The sequence below is a fragment of the Oncorhynchus nerka genome, linkage group LG21 (genome assembly GCF_034236695.1).
Source record: "Oncorhynchus nerka isolate Pitt River linkage group LG21, Oner_Uvic_2.0, whole genome shotgun sequence".
NCBI classification, from domain to species: domain Eukaryota; kingdom Metazoa; phylum Chordata; class Actinopteri; order Salmoniformes; family Salmonidae; genus Oncorhynchus; species Oncorhynchus nerka.
The window spans coordinates 19,672,009-19,689,734 of record NC_088416.1 but is presented as its reverse complement, the minus strand read 5'-3'; positions in this window follow the sequence as shown (position 1 = coordinate 19,689,734).

Sequence of the window (17,726 nt, the reverse complement as noted above, 5' to 3'; positions counted from 1 at the left end):
ACACATGGTTAGCAGATGTTAATTAATGCGAGTGTAGCGAAATGCTTGTGCTTCTAGTTCCGACAATGCAGTAATAACCAATGAGTAATCTAACCTAACAATTCTACAACTACTACCATATACACACAAGTGTAAAGGGATAAATAATATGTACATAAAGATATATGAATGAGTGATGGTACAGAACGGCATAGGCAAGATGCAGTAGATGGTATAGAGTACAGTATATACATATGAGATGAGTAATGTAGGGTATATAAACATAAAGTGGCATAGTTTAAAGTGGCTAGTGATACATGTATTACATAAAGATGGCAAGATGCAGTAGATGCAGCAGTTTAAATGAGTACAGTATATACATATACATATGAGATGAGTAATGTAGGGTATGTAAACATTATATTAAGTGGCATTGTTTAAAGTGGCTAGTGATACATTTTTACATCAATTCCCTTATTAAAGTGGCTGGAGCTGAGTCAGTATGCTCAATGTTAGTGGTGGCTGTTTAACAGTCTGATGGCCTTGCGATAGAAGCTGTTTTTCAGTCTCTCGGTCCCTGCTTTGATGCACCTGTACTGACCTCGCCTTCTGGATGACAGCGGGGTGAACAGGCAGTGGCTCGGGTGGTTGTTGTCCTTGATGATCTTTATGGCCTTCCTGTGACATCGGGTGGTGTAGGTGTCCTGGAGGGCAGGTAGTTTGCCCCCGGTGATAAATTGTGCAGACCTCACTACCCTCTGGAGAGCCTTAAGGTTGTGGGTGGAGCAGTTGCAATACCAGGCGGTGCTACAGCCCGATATGATGCTCTCGATTGTGCATCTGTAGACGTTTGTGAGTGTTTTTGGTGACAAGCCAAATTTCTTCAGCCTCCTGAGGTTGAAGAGGCGCTGCTGCGCCTTCTTCACAACGCTGTCTGTGTGGGTGGACCAATTCCGTTTGTCCGTGATGTGTACGCCGAGGAACTTAAAACTTACTACCCTCTCCACTACTGTCCCATCGATGTGGATAGGGGGGTGCTCCCTCTGCTGTTTCCTGAAGTCCACAATAATCTCCTTTGTTTTGTTGACGTTGAGTGTGAGTGTGAGGTTATTTTCCTGACACCACACTCCGAGGGCCCTCACCTCCTCCCTGTAGGCCGTCTTGTCGTTGTTGGTAATCAAGCATACCACTTTAGTGTCGTCCGCAAACTTGATTGAGTTGGAGGCGTGCATGGCCACACAGTCGTGGGTGAACAGGGAGTACAGGAGAGGGCTCAGAACGCACCCTTGTGCGGCCCCAGCTGGGTGGAGATGTTGTTACCTACCCTCACCACTTGTTACCTACCCTCATTGACTGTGTTTGAAGTAGGCATAATAGTTACCATAGCCAGTTAGGCTACTCTTGGTGCGTTCTACAATCCTTTGCTGAGTTTCATCAAATTTGACCAATAGCGGAGAGGAAGAAGCAAAGCGAGCTGAGAAAACAGAGGCTCGAGTCCGCCCCAAAAATGTGTAGCATGAAAATACAGCAACAAGCAGACAAAGTGGAGATTGTTTTGTCAAGAGGTCAATAAGAGTGTCAAATTTGGTCAAAGTGAAATTGAATTGCTAATTTGGAGAGCTCTGAGGTACCACAAAGCATGAGACAAAAAACAAAACAAAATCACCTTTATAATAAAGCATTGCATAACATATATTCGCATTTGAGTAGTGGCATAGAGCAGTAGAGTTGAGGCACTTACACAAGTTGCACACATGGGAAGTTGTTTTGTAGCCTAGGGTCCTGGGAAAAAAATTGGCCTTGTATAAAAGCATCTCATGCAATTCTGCATCATTTTACATGACTGCAGACTTTGGCAGAATTGTTTTTAATACAGCACAAGTGATCGAAATGACAAACTACTTTGACGCTGAAACTGAGAATAATCTGAGATCAATACAAACATCCTTGTCTTGAATCCATCAATAGGCTAAACCCAGGTGTGGGAGGACACATATTGTTGGCTGCTATATGAGGAGGAAATTATGGTCCTAAAAATTCTTTCCAGTTTCACTGACTCACCTAATGATGTGCAGCTCACTCGCCGGTGCTGGCCGATGCGTTGACGTCACATTTATCTCTTGTTTTATGTGAAACAATATTTGGAAGTTGAGTACAATGTGTTTCTGCAAGAGAAAACAGCTTGCAAAGTAAATAAGTTTCAGTGGCAAAGTCAACAAAAGGGAAATGATCACTTTTCAACCTCATTTGTCCTCTAGCAGCTCTCCAATGTCAACATAATGTCACGTCATGTCTTATAAAAAAGATATGTGGTTTAAATGAAGCTGGAATCTGATGTTACAATAATGTTCATTGTGTGATTTTAAACAAATATCAGCATATAGGCCTATATTATTCACTTTGTTATGAGCATTGAACACTTTTCTGCTGCCCAAAACATTTGAAAGATTCAAGTAGTGCTGATTCAAAAACAATGCACACTGACTTAACAGAAAAAAATCAGTAAACACTGAACATCACATCTGACTAAAGTCTTAGGTCGCCTTGGCAAATGCACCTTCACAATTTTACACTTGCCATTTAGGCCAGGGTTTCCCCCCAAAAAAACATCCTATCCATTTTAAAAGTATATTTCAGTTCTTTGGGATTGCTTAGCTTGTGTTGTGGAAAGAACAGCTGCTTTCCCCAGTAAAATGGACTCTTTACAACATTATTAAATGTTGTTGTTCCTTGTTTTAGCAAGGTGCTGCAGCAAAAAAGTATCATGAAATATATGCAACCCGTCAATGGCTTACCAAAAGAAAAATAGAACACACTGACTTGACTACAGAAATATCAGTAAAAGTTAACACAGAACAACATACTGATTACAGTCCATGATTTGAGTCTTCGGTTGCCTTGGTAAAAGCTACACGTTCAATGTTTTATCCTTGCCATTTAGGCCAGCATTTTCCAAACACCAGAGTGTACTACTGGGCCTTGGCTTAACTTCACTAGGGTAGGGGGCAGCATTCAGAATTTTGGATGTAAAGCATGCCCAAATTACACTGGCTGCTATTTAGTTCCAGAATATAGGATATGCATATATATATAGAAACCACTGTAATCTTTCCAAAACTGTTAAAATAATGTCTGTGAGTATAACACAACTCATATGGCAGGCGAACACCTGAGGAAAATCCAACCAGGAAGTACTATTATTTTGAACGGCTGTTTTTCCATTGAAAGCCTATCCACCATACAAAGACTTTAGGACCCAGTTCACGAGCTCTGCGCCTTCCTCTACATGTGACCAGTCTTTAGGCATTGTTTCAGGCTTTTACTCTGAGAAATTAGGGAGATACAGCACTTTCAATCAGTAGCCAGTGGAAATTTCCATTCGTCAGCCATGCGCCTGATCGTGAACGCGCCTTTCTTGTTTCTCCTTTCCTATTGACAAAGCTTTTGTTTTAAATATTATTGATTATTTATGACAAAAACAACCGGTGGGTTGATTTTAAACATCGTTTGGCATGTTTCTACTAACTTTTATTGTACTTTTTAAAAACTTTTCGTCCTGTAATTAGTGCACGCGCCTTCTGCATTCGGATTACTGGACAAAATGAGCAAACAAAAAGGAGGTTTTTGCTCATAAAGAGAGACATTATCGAACAAAGCAAACATTTATTGTCTAACATGGAGACCTGGGAGTGCCACCAGATGAAGATCATCAAAGGTATGTGATTAATTGTAATGCTATTTCTGACTTTTGTGAAACTCCTTGGCTGGAAAATGGCTGTATGCGTTTCTGTGGCTAGCTAACATAATCGCAAAGTGTGCTTTCGCCGTAAAGCGTTTTTAAAATCTGAGACAGCGGTTGCATTAAGGAGAAGTTTATCTATATTTCCATGAAAACACTTGTATAGTTTATCAATGTTTATGATGAGTATTTCTGTCATTTTATGTGGCTCTCTGCACTTTCACCGGATGTTTGTTTGAGACAATGCATTTCTGACCACAACGCGCCAATGTAAACTCGGATTTTTGGATATAAATATGAACTTTACCGAACAAAACATACATGCATTGTGTAACATGAAGTCCTACGAGTGTCATCTGATGAAGATCAAAGGTTAATGATTCATTTTATGTATATTTCTGCTTTTTGTGAATCCTCTCTTTGGCTGGAAAAATGGCTGTGTTATTCGGTGAATAGGCACTCACCTAACATATAATCGTTTGATTTGCTTTCGTTGTAAAGCCTTTTTGAAATCGGACACCGTGGCTGGATTTACAACAAGTGTATCTTAAATGGTGTAAAATACATGTATGTTTGAGGAATGTTATGAGGAATGGGATTTCTGTTGTTTTGAATTTGGCGCCCTGCAGTTTCACTGGCTGTTGACGAGGTGGGATGCTACACGTACCCTACAGAGGTTAACAAGTCAAATAAAAAAATCCCCATGTCACTACTTCCACCGAAGTCGGCTCCTCTTCTTGTTCGGGCGGTGTTCGGCGATCGACGTCACCGGCTTTCTAGCCATCGTCGCTCCATTTCTCATATATCCATTTGTTTTGCCTTGTTCCATACACAGCTGGTTTCCATTCCATAATCACTGCATGTATTCTAGTCCTCTGTTCCCCTCCATGTCTTTGTGTGTAATTGTTTTTTTGTTATGTGGATATTGTCAGGCGCCATACTTTTGTTATGTTCCGTGTTTTTGGCACGTTTATGTCTTCATGTGTTTTTATGTGCCGGAATGAAAGTGCACCTGTTAACTACACTCTGCTCTCCTGCACCTGACTTCGTCTCTCGTACACACCCGTAACAGAATTACACACCCAACCATGGAGTCAGCAGGAGCAGGTACCCCGGTTAGAGGAGTCGAGGAGCGCGTCCAGGAACATTCTGCTATATACAACATCTTGGTGCCATGATGGATTGCGTTGTCCAGACTATGGACCGCTGGGAGAGACAGGAAATCTCCCCAGTGCCTCGACCAGCGCAAACGGGGTTACCTCTACCCGTCCCGTCCGCAGCCAGTCCCAGTGGAATGCGTCCCTCCCTTCCCAGGGAGTATGATGGGACGGCAGCGCAGTGCCAGGGATTCCTGTTACAACTGGATCTCTACCTGGCCACTGTGCACCTAGCTCCCTAGGGAAGAGAGAAAGTGTCTGCCCTCGTCTCATGCCTCTCGGGGAGAGCTCTGGAGTGGGCAAATGGCAAAGGGAGACGTGGCGTTGGACCACTTCGAGGAGTTCACCCGTCGCTTCCAGGCCATCTTCGACCATCCGCCCGAAGGTAGCGCGGCGGGGGAACGGCTCTTCCATTTGAGGAAGGGGACGAGGAGCCGCCGGAGCAGGCTGGAACGGCTGGGCCCTCATCGACCACTATCGGTGCAGTCTGCGCGAGGACGTCAGACGTGAGCTGGCCTGCAGGAATGCCACCATCTCCTTTGACCAACTGGTGGATTTGTCCATCCGGTTGGATAACCTGCTGGTCATCCACGGACGTCCAGAGGGGGCTCTGTCAGGGCCATCTTCCAGCACCCCCACTCCGGTGCCCATGGAGTTTGGAGGGGCTTCGCGTAGGGAGACTGGAGGAGGAGCTATCATGTGCACTATCTGTGGCCGCAGAGGGCACAATGCCGGTCGGTGCCGTGTCGGTTCATCTGGGAGTCGAGGCAACAGGCAGGGCACTCTGGCGTCACCCCAGGTGAGTCTGCACCACACTCATCCAAAGTCCTCTGTTGACCACCTGTTTGTACCGGTTTCTTTCCCTGATTTTTCCCGCATTCCCAACATAAGGTGCTAGTCGATTCAGGCGGAGATGAGAATTTTATTGACAGGATTAGCCCTTAGTTTAGGGATCCCCATTATTCCTGTAGTTAGACCTTTTCCGATTCACGCTCTGGATAGTCAACCTTTAGGGTCCGGGCAAATCAGGGAAGCCACGGAGACGCAGGGGGGGTCACGAGGAGAAAATCAGTCTCTTCCTCATTGACTGTCCTGCGTTTCCCGTGATACTAGGTCTTCCCTCATCATAACCACACTATTTCCTGGCAACAGAGGGCTCTCACGGGGTGGTCTCGAGAGTGCTCGGGGAGGTGTGTAGGGGTTTCCATTGGTGCTACCACTGTGGAAAGTCCAGACCAGGTCTCCACCGTGTGTATCCCCCCCAGAATATGCAAATTTGGCTCTCGCCTACTGTAAAAAGAAGGCAAATCAATTACCACCTCATCGACGTGGGAATTGTGCGATAAATCTCCTGGCAGACGCTGCGCTTCCCAGGAGTCACGTTTATCCCCTGTCGCAAGCGGAGATGGTGGCTATGGAGACATATGTCTCTGAATCTCTGCGTCAGGGGTACATTCGGTCCTCCACTTCACCCGCCTCCTCGAGTTTCTTTTTTGTGAAGAAGGATGGAGGTCTACGCCCGTGCAATGACTACTGAGGTCTCAATCAAATCACGGTGAGGTACAAATACCCGCTACCTCTTATCGCCACGGCGATTGAGTCAATGCATGGGGCGCGCTTCTTCATGAAACTGGATCTCCGGAGTGCGTATAACCTGGTACGTATCCGGGAGGGAGACGAGTGGAAGACAGCGTTTAGTACCACCTCAGGGCATTATGAGTACTTAGTCATGGCATACAGGTTGATGAATGCTCCATCAGTTTTCCAATCCTTGTAGACGAGATTCTGATATACTCCGCTACATGCGCCGAGCATGTGTCCTTGGTACGCAAGGTACTTGGATGACTGTTGGAGCATGACCTGTACGTCAAGGCCGAGAAATGCCTGTTCTTTCAGCAGGTCGTCTCCTTCCTAGGGTATCGCATTTCCACATCAGGGGTGGAGATGGAGAGTGGCCGCATTGCAGCCATGCGTAATTGGCCGACTCCCATCACGGTAAAGGAGGTGCAGCGATTTTTAGGGTTTGGCCAAAACCCCAGAGATTTATCCAGGGTTTTGGCCAGGTGGCTGCTCCCATTACCTCACTGCTGAAGAGGGGTCCGGTACGGTTGCAGTGGTCGGCTGAGGTGGACAGGGCTTTTGGGCAGCTAAGAGCTCTTTTTACTTCGGGTCCCGTGCTGGCCCATCCGGATCCCTCTTTTTATTGTACCGGCTGTATGGCACAGAGGAGCGGCCCATGGATCAGACTCCCATACTCTCAGCCTCTTGCCTGGTAGCGCCGGTCATGTGGGAGCTGGACGCGGACATTGAGCAGGCGTTGTGTACAGAGTCCGCTCCCCTCCGGTGTCCTGTCGGGCGTATGTATGTTCCGTCTGCTGTCCGTGACCAGTTGATCCATTGGGCCCATACATCACCCTCCTCTGGTCATCCGACTGGGAAGTCCTGGTGGCCCACCTTGGCTAAGGACGTGAGGGTTTATGTTTCCTCCTGCTCCTCCTGCTGATTTAGATGCACTACTGTTCCACTGGAGGTCATAAGGTGGTTTATCGTTTCCTCCTGCTCAGTGTGTGCCCAGTGTAAGGCTCCGAGACACCTGCCCAGAGGTAAGCTACACCTCTTACCCATTCCACAACGACCTTGGTCACATCTGTCTGTGGATTTTCTAACCGATCTACCTCTTTCACAGGGAAACACTACGATCCTGGTTGTTGTGGATTGTTTCTCTAAGTCCTGTCGTCTCCTCCCTCTGCCAGGTCTTCCTACGGTGCTACAGACTGCAGAAGCCCTGTTTACTCATATCTTCCGGCACTACGGGGTGCCTGAGGATATATTGTCTGATCGGGGTCCCCAGTTCACGTCGAGAGTGTTGAAGGCATTCATGGAACGTCTGGGGTTCTCGGTCAGCCTTACCCCGGGTTTTCACCCAGAGAATAACGGGCAGGTAGAGAGAGTCAACCAGGATGTGGGCAGGTTTCTGCGGTCCTATTGCCAGGACCGGCCGGGGGAGTGGGCGGCGTTCGTCCCCGAGGCCAGGTGTCTGCGTGCCGCTGGAGCCACGCGTCAAGGGGGGGATACTGTCACGACTTCCGCCAAAGTCGGCTTCTCTCCTTGTTCGGGCGGCGTTCAGCGATCGACGTCACCGGCTTTCTAGCCATCGCCGCTCCATTTCTCATATATCCATTTGTTTTGTCTTGTTCCATACACACCTGGTTCCAATTCCGTTATCACTGCATGTATTTAGTCCTCTGTTCCCCTCCAAGTCTTTGTGTGTAATTCTTTTTTGTTATGTGGATATTGTCATACTTTTGTTATGTTCCGTGTTTTTGGCACTTTTATGTTTTTATGTGCTGTCATTTTTGGACCGGAATTAAAGTGCGCCTGTTTACTACAGTCTGCTCTCCTGCACCGGACTTCACCTCCCGTACACACCCCAAGCACATGGGGTTGGGTAGATGGTTTTGGGAAGCCCCAATTTAGGCGAGTAACTTGGTCCTCAGAGTACGAAACTTGTGGGAGGCTTCAATGTATTGATTTCCAAAGAAGACTTTCTGGAACATCTCAAAGGTTTTTTTCATTTTATCTTAGGTTTAAATCAATAGATGATACATGCCTGTGCAACAATGGGAATACCAGCCAGGACCTCGGCTCCTTCAATGCAGATTCTATGCTCTGGATCCTGATGCAGATCACTCACTGTTGAAGGATTTTTATCAATAATGACTAAATAAGGTATACATTTGGCGTAGAGTTATAACTAACAGAGTTATATGCCGTCTGTTGAAGAATATGTTTGTTCATAGGCCAAGAGAAAGGGTTAACAGACAACTTGTGATCACAGTGAAACTAACAATAGGAAATATGTCTGGTCCCCAACCAGGGAGGGGAGAAACTGTGCAGTAGATTGTGTAACATGTGGTAGCATAAGACAAGCAATATGTATGTTTTGGTATAGAATTGATAAGCAGCTTCATCATTGTCCAAGAGGAGGAGGAGGGACATTTCGTACGACATGACGCTATGTGTGATATATAAACTAATGTACATGTGTGTGCTGCCATCCTGTTAGAAGGTAACAGATGATTTTATTACAATGGTTAAATTGGATTTTCATTGTGTTCAATGGTGTTATTTGCCCCTAGTGGATGTTTCTGGTACTTAGAAAGACTACGCAAACAGGAAGTAGAGAATTTGTTCTGCACGCATAGAAGCAGCTACAAACAACGCTAAGGTGCAGGTCTTTCAATGTAGTTATTTCTTGTCACGCTTCAGCCTTGGAAAATATTTGTTTGTAAGTTCGATTCAAGCATTTAGCTAATGATGATAATCTTGTTATTGATAGAGTTGCTTACATATCAATGTTGGTTGCATTTACTCACAAATTGCAATACCTTTAATGTATGTCGTTAGCTGTATTACTTTCCTCGTGCGTCATGCAAACGAATTGTAAAATATACTATACTGTAGTTTTGTTACTGTTTCTAGTGTAATATGCTTTGTTATTCTACATAGATGGTTGTACATTATTAGAGTAATGAAAGGAGCCAATTACCATATGAGTAACAATTAGCTATATGGTTTGGCATCATGCCAGATGCATGGTACCTTAGCACGTGCTTTGTATTTATGCAACTTCAAATGTATAATGTACAGCTACAGTATGTCGGTGTGAATTGAATACTAAAGTATATTATTTTCTGTATTTTGCAGTCTCACAAACATAAACGTTTTCAATATATTCATTCAAGAAAAGTCACGCCTTGGGAGTTTTATTGAAGACTTAGTTGTTAGCTATCTGTCTAGTTTTGCATGGGAACGCAACTCAAGGGCAGAATAATGTGATTATGTTCAGAGCTCTCGAGAATAAACGCTATTGGCTAATTTTGATGGCTGGTCTCTGTCCATTTTATGCAAATATGAACCTTACAAATTCTTAGAAATGGACAGAGTGTTTTGAGCAGTTAGTGGAAAGAGCAGTTAGAACCATTGTGGGAAAGGATTGGTTTGCTGTGAGCAGGGCCTGGGTACCAACGAGGAATGATGGGAACGTTATACAATGGAGCGCGGGACCTGGGGAGCACTTCAAAGCAAAAGTAACAGAATTATGTGCTAACCTAGCGGAACATTACCACCGACACGCCGACTCCTCTAAAGTAACTGAATGTAGACAGGGAGAAAGTGAGACAGTCAGTCAGTTCCTAGAACGTTTAAAAGATGTATTCAATGCCAACAGTGGTACGTCAGAACCAGCCCCCGGGGGAGATCAAAATGCCCTTATCATCAACAACTAAAAATAGCCTTTTTAACCGGAATGCGCGTCGAAGTCAGTAAGGAGGTGAAAAATAACTTGGGGATTGGCAACCCTAGCGGAGGTAAAAAAAAAGATATGCTGTCCACCATGAACAACATGGACAGACAGAAAAATGAAAGAGAGAATAGGAAAGATGAGTTCCTAATGGCAATGCTAGAAGTCAGAGCCACGGGAGGTAAAGACAGAGAGAACAGGACTAGGTCAGACAGAAAGGGAATGTCAGAGGAAGGGAGAAAGGGGGTGCTAAAATGTTACAATTGTAATAAAAACTGACATTTCGCCAGGGAATGCGAGGCTCCATGTGGACATTGTAGAAAAAAAAGGACATCAGTGCCGCAATTGTAAACAGAAACCAAAGGGAAAGGGGGGTAAAAAGGAAAAGGGAGAGAGGCGCCCAAAGCCTGACTCAGGCAGTGACGATGATGAATCCTGACTAGAAACTGATAATGCTAAAATAGTCAGGAAGGAGATAATCGACTGGTACGGCGAACATGACAATGACTGTATTGATGACAATTTAGACCTTGATATGTTGGATGAGATGGACTCTGAGACTAAGGTCTTTGAATTAGCAACAGTAGACCTTGCTCTCGCTCAGGAAGAGAAACCCTTTTTGACACTTTACAGTCATGGGAAAAATAATCACATTTCTGAATGATACAGAAATGTATGTAGGACAGCTACAGTGGGGAGAACAAGTATTTGATACACTGTCGATTTTGCAGGTTTTCCCACTTACAAAGCATGTAGAGGTCTGTAATTTTTATCATAGGTACACTTCAACTGTGAGAGATGGAATCTAAAACAAAAATCCAGAAAATCACATTGTATGATTTTTAAGTAATTCATTTGAAGCCTTCCTGTTCTCCACAGGCTCGAGCGGTCACGACAACGCAGACGAAAATTCCAAATAGTATCCGTAATGTCCACAGAAACATGTCAAATGTTTTTTATAATCAATCCTCAGGTTGTTTATAAAATATATAAACGATAATATATCAACCGGCACTGTCTTTTTCAGTAGGAGAGGGAGAGACAATGGCTGCCCAAGCTGTTGCGCAAGCAAAACTCATGCAAACACCTGACGCGATGTTATCTTTCTCGCTCATTTTTCAAAATAAAAGCCTGAAACTATGTCTAAAGACTGTTGACACCTTGTGGAAGCGATAGGAAATGGAATCTGCTTGATATCCCTTTAAATGGAGCGAAGGCAGGCTATGGAACATGGAGCTTTCAAAATAGAAGCCACTTCATGGTTTGATTTTCCTCTGGTTTTCGCCTGCGATATCAGTTCTGTTATACTCACAGACAATATTTTGACCGTTTTGGAAACTGAGTGTTTTCCAAAAGTTCCGTAACAGTCAGTAGAAACATGTCAAATGATGTACTGAATCAATCTTTAGAATGTTATATCTTACAGTTTTGGAAACTTTAGAGTGTTTTCTATCCTAATCTGTCAATTATATGCATATTCTAGCACATGGGCCTGAGAAATAGGCCATTTACATTGGAAACGTTATTTTTCCAAACAGAAAAATAGTGCCTCCTAGCTGAAAGAGGTTAACCCTCGCAAGGCTGCCAGACCAGAAAGCATCACTAGCCACGTCCTCAGAGCATGTGCAGAACAGCTTGCTGGAGGGTTTACGGACATATTAAATCTCTCCCTATCCCAGTCTGCTGTCCCCACCTCAAGATGTATTCCCTGGCCACGCACACCTCTAATTCAATCATCAAGTTTGCAGATGACACAACAGATGTATGCCTGATTACCAACAATGACTAGGCAGCCTACAGGAAGGAGGTGAGGGCCATGAATGAGTGGTTCCAGGAAAATAACCTCTCCCTCAACGTCAACAAAACGAAGGAGCCAATTGTGGACCTCAGGAAACAGCAGAGGGAGCACATCCAAATCGACAGGGCCTCAGTGGAGAAGGTGAAAAGAGGTTAACCCTCGCAAGGCTGCCAGACCAGAAAGCATCACTAGACACGTCCTAAGAGCATGTGCAGAACAGCTTGCTGGAGGGTTTACGGACATATTAAATCTCTCCCTATCCCAGTCTGCTGTCCCCACCTCAAGATGTCCACCATTGTTCCTGTATCCAAGAAAGCAAAAGTAACCAAACTATGACTATCGCCCCATGACACTCACTTCTGTCATCATGAAGTGCTTTGAGAGGCTAATTAAGGATCATGTCACCTGCACCTTACATGACACCCTAGACCCACTTCAATTTGCATATTGCACCAATAGATCCACACACGATGCAATCGAAATCGCACTGCACACTTCCCTATCCCATCTAGAGAAGAGGAATACCTATGTAAGGATGGTGTTTATTGACTACAGCTCAGCATTTAACACCATATTACCCTCCAAGCTCATCATTAAGTTTGAGCCATAGGTCTGAACCCTGCCCTGTTCAACTGGGACCTGGACTTCCTGACGTGCCGCACCCAGTTGGTGAAGGTAGGAATCAACACCTTCACTATGCTGATCCTCAACACAAGGGCCCTACAAGGGTGCACGCTGAGCCTCCTCCTGTATTACCTGGCCACGCACACCACTAATTCAAATCATCAAGTTTGCAGATGACACAACAGATGTATGCCTGATTACCAACAATGACTAGGCAGCCTACAGGAAGGAGGTGAGGGCCATGAATGAGTGGTTCCAGGAAAATAACCTCTCCCTCAACATCAACAAAACGAAGGAGCCAATTGTGGACCTCAGGAAACAGCAGAAGGAGCACATCCAAATCGACAGGGCCTCAGTGGAGAAGGTGAAAAGCTTCCAGTTCCTTGGGCATACACATCAGTGATAATCTGAAATGGTCCACCCACACAGACAGTGTGATGAAGAAGGTGCAACAGCACCTTTTCAACCCCAGGAGACTGAATACATTTGGCTTGGCCCCCAAGACCCTCACAAACTTTTACAGATCCACCATTGAAAGCATCCTGCCGGGTTTTATCACCGCCTGGTACAAATGGCTGATTCCACACAGCACTACTGAGGGAATGATGTTGTTACCTTACTGGAAAGCCATGCTTTTCTACAGACTGCAGGAAGGAACCAAGGGCAGTTGATGCTTTGTTGTTGGTTACTGCACCAAGGTAAATGATCTATAGGATATCATTATGAAACTGATCGTGTACTACAAAAAAATAACACATGTATACAAAAATAGCTGTGCTGTTTGTATCATTCAAACCTATTTTGAATATAATGCATTGGATTATCCACATTGAGTCAGACAAATAGGACCAACTTCAAATACCATGGGAGATCAATCGGTTGCCTTTCTTGAGAAGCAGTCTATGCCACCAAATATCTGTTGAAAGACCGTTTTGGACAGTTTTCACATTGACACTTGCTAAAATCAGCCATTTTCCAGTGAAATATACAGAGCCAGCATTGTATGGGCTACGAGTTATATGACTCAATGTGTAGAGTCTCCTCCAGGAATTTACGACCTGGGACAACCTGGGACAACAGAACCTGGGTGTAGGAGGGAGAGAGAGGGGGATGCCACGCTCTATACCCAGAAAGGGCCACGTCGTGACACCGTATTCCTGCCTTCTGCGTTGGACAGTTTGTGTTGAGATGCCGAGCAGTTGGGAAATGCAAGGTACAGGCAGATCCATTTCAATCAGCTGTCGAAGGTGCTGTTCTGACAATCAGTTTAGGACGTCCCATTTCGTCATCAACAACAATTGATGGGGCACGTCGTTCTTCCATTTCAGCATTGACTAGGCTACACAGTCTGGAGAGACCCTGCAAGTCTACTTAATAATCTCATTGGTGCAGACAAACTGTAAGTAACCAAGATCCAGTGGAAGGGGTTGCATGGCCTGCTGCAGTCTGTACAGGAGCCTCTCCATAATGTGCCTAGTCATTGCCTGTGAGGACATATGAAAACTGTAATTCTACCAGCTGGTATCAGGCAAGATTGCATCTAGACTTCAGGTATTGTTAGGGGAATACCTATTAAGGGTTGTCGCTGTTTTATCTCACTCTCTCACACACACACACACACACACACACACACACACACACACACACACACACACACACACACACACACACACACACACACACACACACACACACACACACACACAGCTAACCTTTCACTACGTCTGACAGTGGCTGGCTGTAATGTTACAGGCATGCAGTTTTGCGATTCATTCCATTTCCATTTGGCTGGCAAGACTCCAAAGCCAGCCAACTAAGTTAACTTACTTCAAAATTGTCAGTCACGGGTCAATAATGCACGGATGTTAGAAGCGCATCTATCTAATGCATTTAATGACAAACTATGTATCTACTTAGGTAAACATATGAATTACCTGTTGCCCAAAGTTTGGCGCATGTGTTGGTAACTGGTTCGCCATGTTCAGAACACGCAGCCACTGGGGGGGCAGATTTGGTGTGTAGTGGTGACGTCAGATCGTTTGGTTACGTGGCCAATATAAAAAAGCATGTGTTCATTGATTGAGTTAAGATGAACCGGTACTCCAAAACTAGTGGACCGATGGAGACTCATTGTCTACACCTCCCTTTAAACCTTCAGGAAAAAATAAATTCCAAAACGTACAATAAAAAAACTAGCAAAAAAAGCAAAGAAACAGACATCGAAGGCAAAGATATGAGTAGCGTAACCGAAAGGTAGTAAATGCAGGCAAGAGCCCAGGCAAAATGGGTTAAATAGGAATGGTTGTTGGGAAAGTTTCACTTAAAAGATCTTTGCGTTCATTATTTGGTTGTTGGGAAAGTTTCACTTAAAAGATCTTTGCGTTCATTATTTTGTCAATCACTTGTCATAAAGTTTTGCTCTCGCTTTATTTATTTTTTTTACAATTCTATACATTTTGCTTTCAGCAGTTTTTAAAAATGTATTTCAATATCAATTATTTCAATCTTCCACGAAAATATGTTAACATTTTCAACTTTGTTTTTCATGTCTGCGATTTATTTGATTTTAAATTCCATACATATGTTGTGAAATTGGCCATATGTGTTGGACCTAATGAGTTTATTTATAATCCTTATAATCAAATCAAATCTTATTGATCACATAGTTAGCAGACGTTATTACACGGGTGTTGCAAAATGCTTATAACTGTTATATGAACTGACACTCAGTAAAATCTTTGAAATGGTTGCCTATGTTTCTTTTATATTTGAGTTCAGTATATTTAAGAAACCAATACAATTAAAATGAATTATGCTAATTCGTTATTGAATTGGAAATGCTTCTGCTCTTATAGTTGTTGAGGCTGCAAGGTCAGTGGGTGAGGTAGTAAGGCACTCAGCGATACACTGCACATCAACAAGGTGAGGTAAGTATATGTTTAGTTCTATGACTGGCAGGAACACTAACCCATCTTATTAAACTAGCCAATCCCATGAATCCCCAACAAAGACAGATACAGCATTGTACCTTGCTGGCCCACAATGAGGAACTGCGCAGAGAGGCATGTAAATAAGAACACGTTGAACTGAGGAAAAGTTTGGACTAAAGTGTGAAAAAGGATCCATAATAATAAGAGACTGTACACTGTAAACCATTTCCTGTTGTCTTTTTACGGTAACTTACAGGCAAATAATTTTTTTAATATATATTTTTTTAACCTTTATTTAACTAGGCAAGTCAGTTAAGAACAAATTCTTATTATCAATGACGACCTAGGAATAGTGGGTTAACTGCCTGTTCAGGGGCAGAACGAAAGATTTGTACCTTGTCAGCTCGGGGATTTGAATTTGCAACCTTTCGGTTACTAGTCCAACACACTAACCACTAGGCTACCCTGCCGCCCCAGTTTACTGTAAGTTACCATGTAAAATGGTATGTTACATACTGTATTTTACAGTTTCCAATAACGTTACTGTAATCTTTTTTACCATTGTTTTTACAGTTACAAACAACTGGCTGCCTGTAAGTTACTGTAAAACAACAGTAAACAACAGTACAGTACAAGTAATGGTAATTGTAATGAATGAATGACAAGGCATTCCTAGACCGGCATTGTAAATAAGAATTTGTTCTTATTAAGTGACTTGCCTAGTTAAATAAAGGTTAAATAAAATTTAAAAAATAATAATAAATTAATTACTTTATTTGAGGGGAGATGGGGTTTGTATTTTACAGCAATTGCATAAGATTGGTGCAAGCAAGTTGGCCGCTAGGTAATGTGTTTGGAAGCTTTTGTTAAGCCTCTAGAAGGGAGAGTCATATAAAATACAAAGTGTTGGTCTTAACAAAGGCTTTCAAACTGGCAGTGACTACAGGGGAAAACAGATCAAAGGACATGGTAAATACTCAACCATTAAAGGTTTGAGACTTGCTGGAACTCCATTCTATCCCTTTTACACATTATTTTAGCCTCTTACAAGGCACACCTCAAAATATGTTACCAACAATACTAAAGACAATAAGATGGGCAGAAACTGCTTCTCCAACAGAAATCCCCAATCACACTTGTAGGCGATGTCATAGCAACGTTGGCTAGCTAACCTTATGCTCAGAAACACGTCATCAGTCGTCTTGTGCTGTACTGCGCATGGGCAGGCCATCAAATCAAAGGCACTCCTTCAATATCAAGTTGTTTTTGATTTTAAAAATGAAAACATGTCAGTTTGAGACTTTCACTGGGTTGGATTAATAACTATTTAAGACATTGGCTCTAATCTACTGCAGGTTGTGCCTTTAGATTTCGATCAAAATGAACAAAGGAATATTTATTAACTTTTCTCATTGAACACGGTTACATGCACACAATAATACGATTATTGTGGATAGTCAGACTAATATAATAGATTGTTTAAAACGTTTACGTGGTTTGCAAAAAAAGAACGATTTTCCTAATAAGCCAATCAAAATAAATGCTCTACCACAGTGACCGTGTACATTTTTGGTGGACTATTTGATTTTGAGTTCGGACATGTAAAGTTTTTATGTGAAAACTATTTCTAAAGGTGCATACTTTCAGTTTTTCCAAACCCACTTCCCTCTCACATAAGAGGGAGGTTTGCGCTACCAGTGCTGGCCCATGTGCCGATCAAATACAGTACACCGCTGGAATGCCGATTAAGCTGTTTTACATGTCCTTATAATTTGAAAGATTGCTCAGAAAAAAAAGTGTGTTTTAATAGGCGTATGCTTACTTCAATTGTGACCTCATACCGATTTAAGATAAGCAGAGTAAGGTGTTACCATACAGTACCAGTCAAAGGTTTGGACAGACCTACTCATTCCAGGGATTATCTTTATTTTCACTTTTTTCTACATTGTATAATAATAGTGAAGACATCAACACTATAAAATAGAATCTGAAATATCAAATAAATGTTGATTTGTTTGACACTTTTTTGGTTACTACATGATTCCATATGTGTTATTTCATAGTTTTGATGTCTATGTTGTAGAAAAGAGTACAAATAAAGAAAAACCCTTGAATGAGTAGGTGTGTCCAAACTTTTGACTGGTACTGTGTAAGCAATAGCCTAAATGTAGAATATTTTTGCTTGGGGCCAATGAGG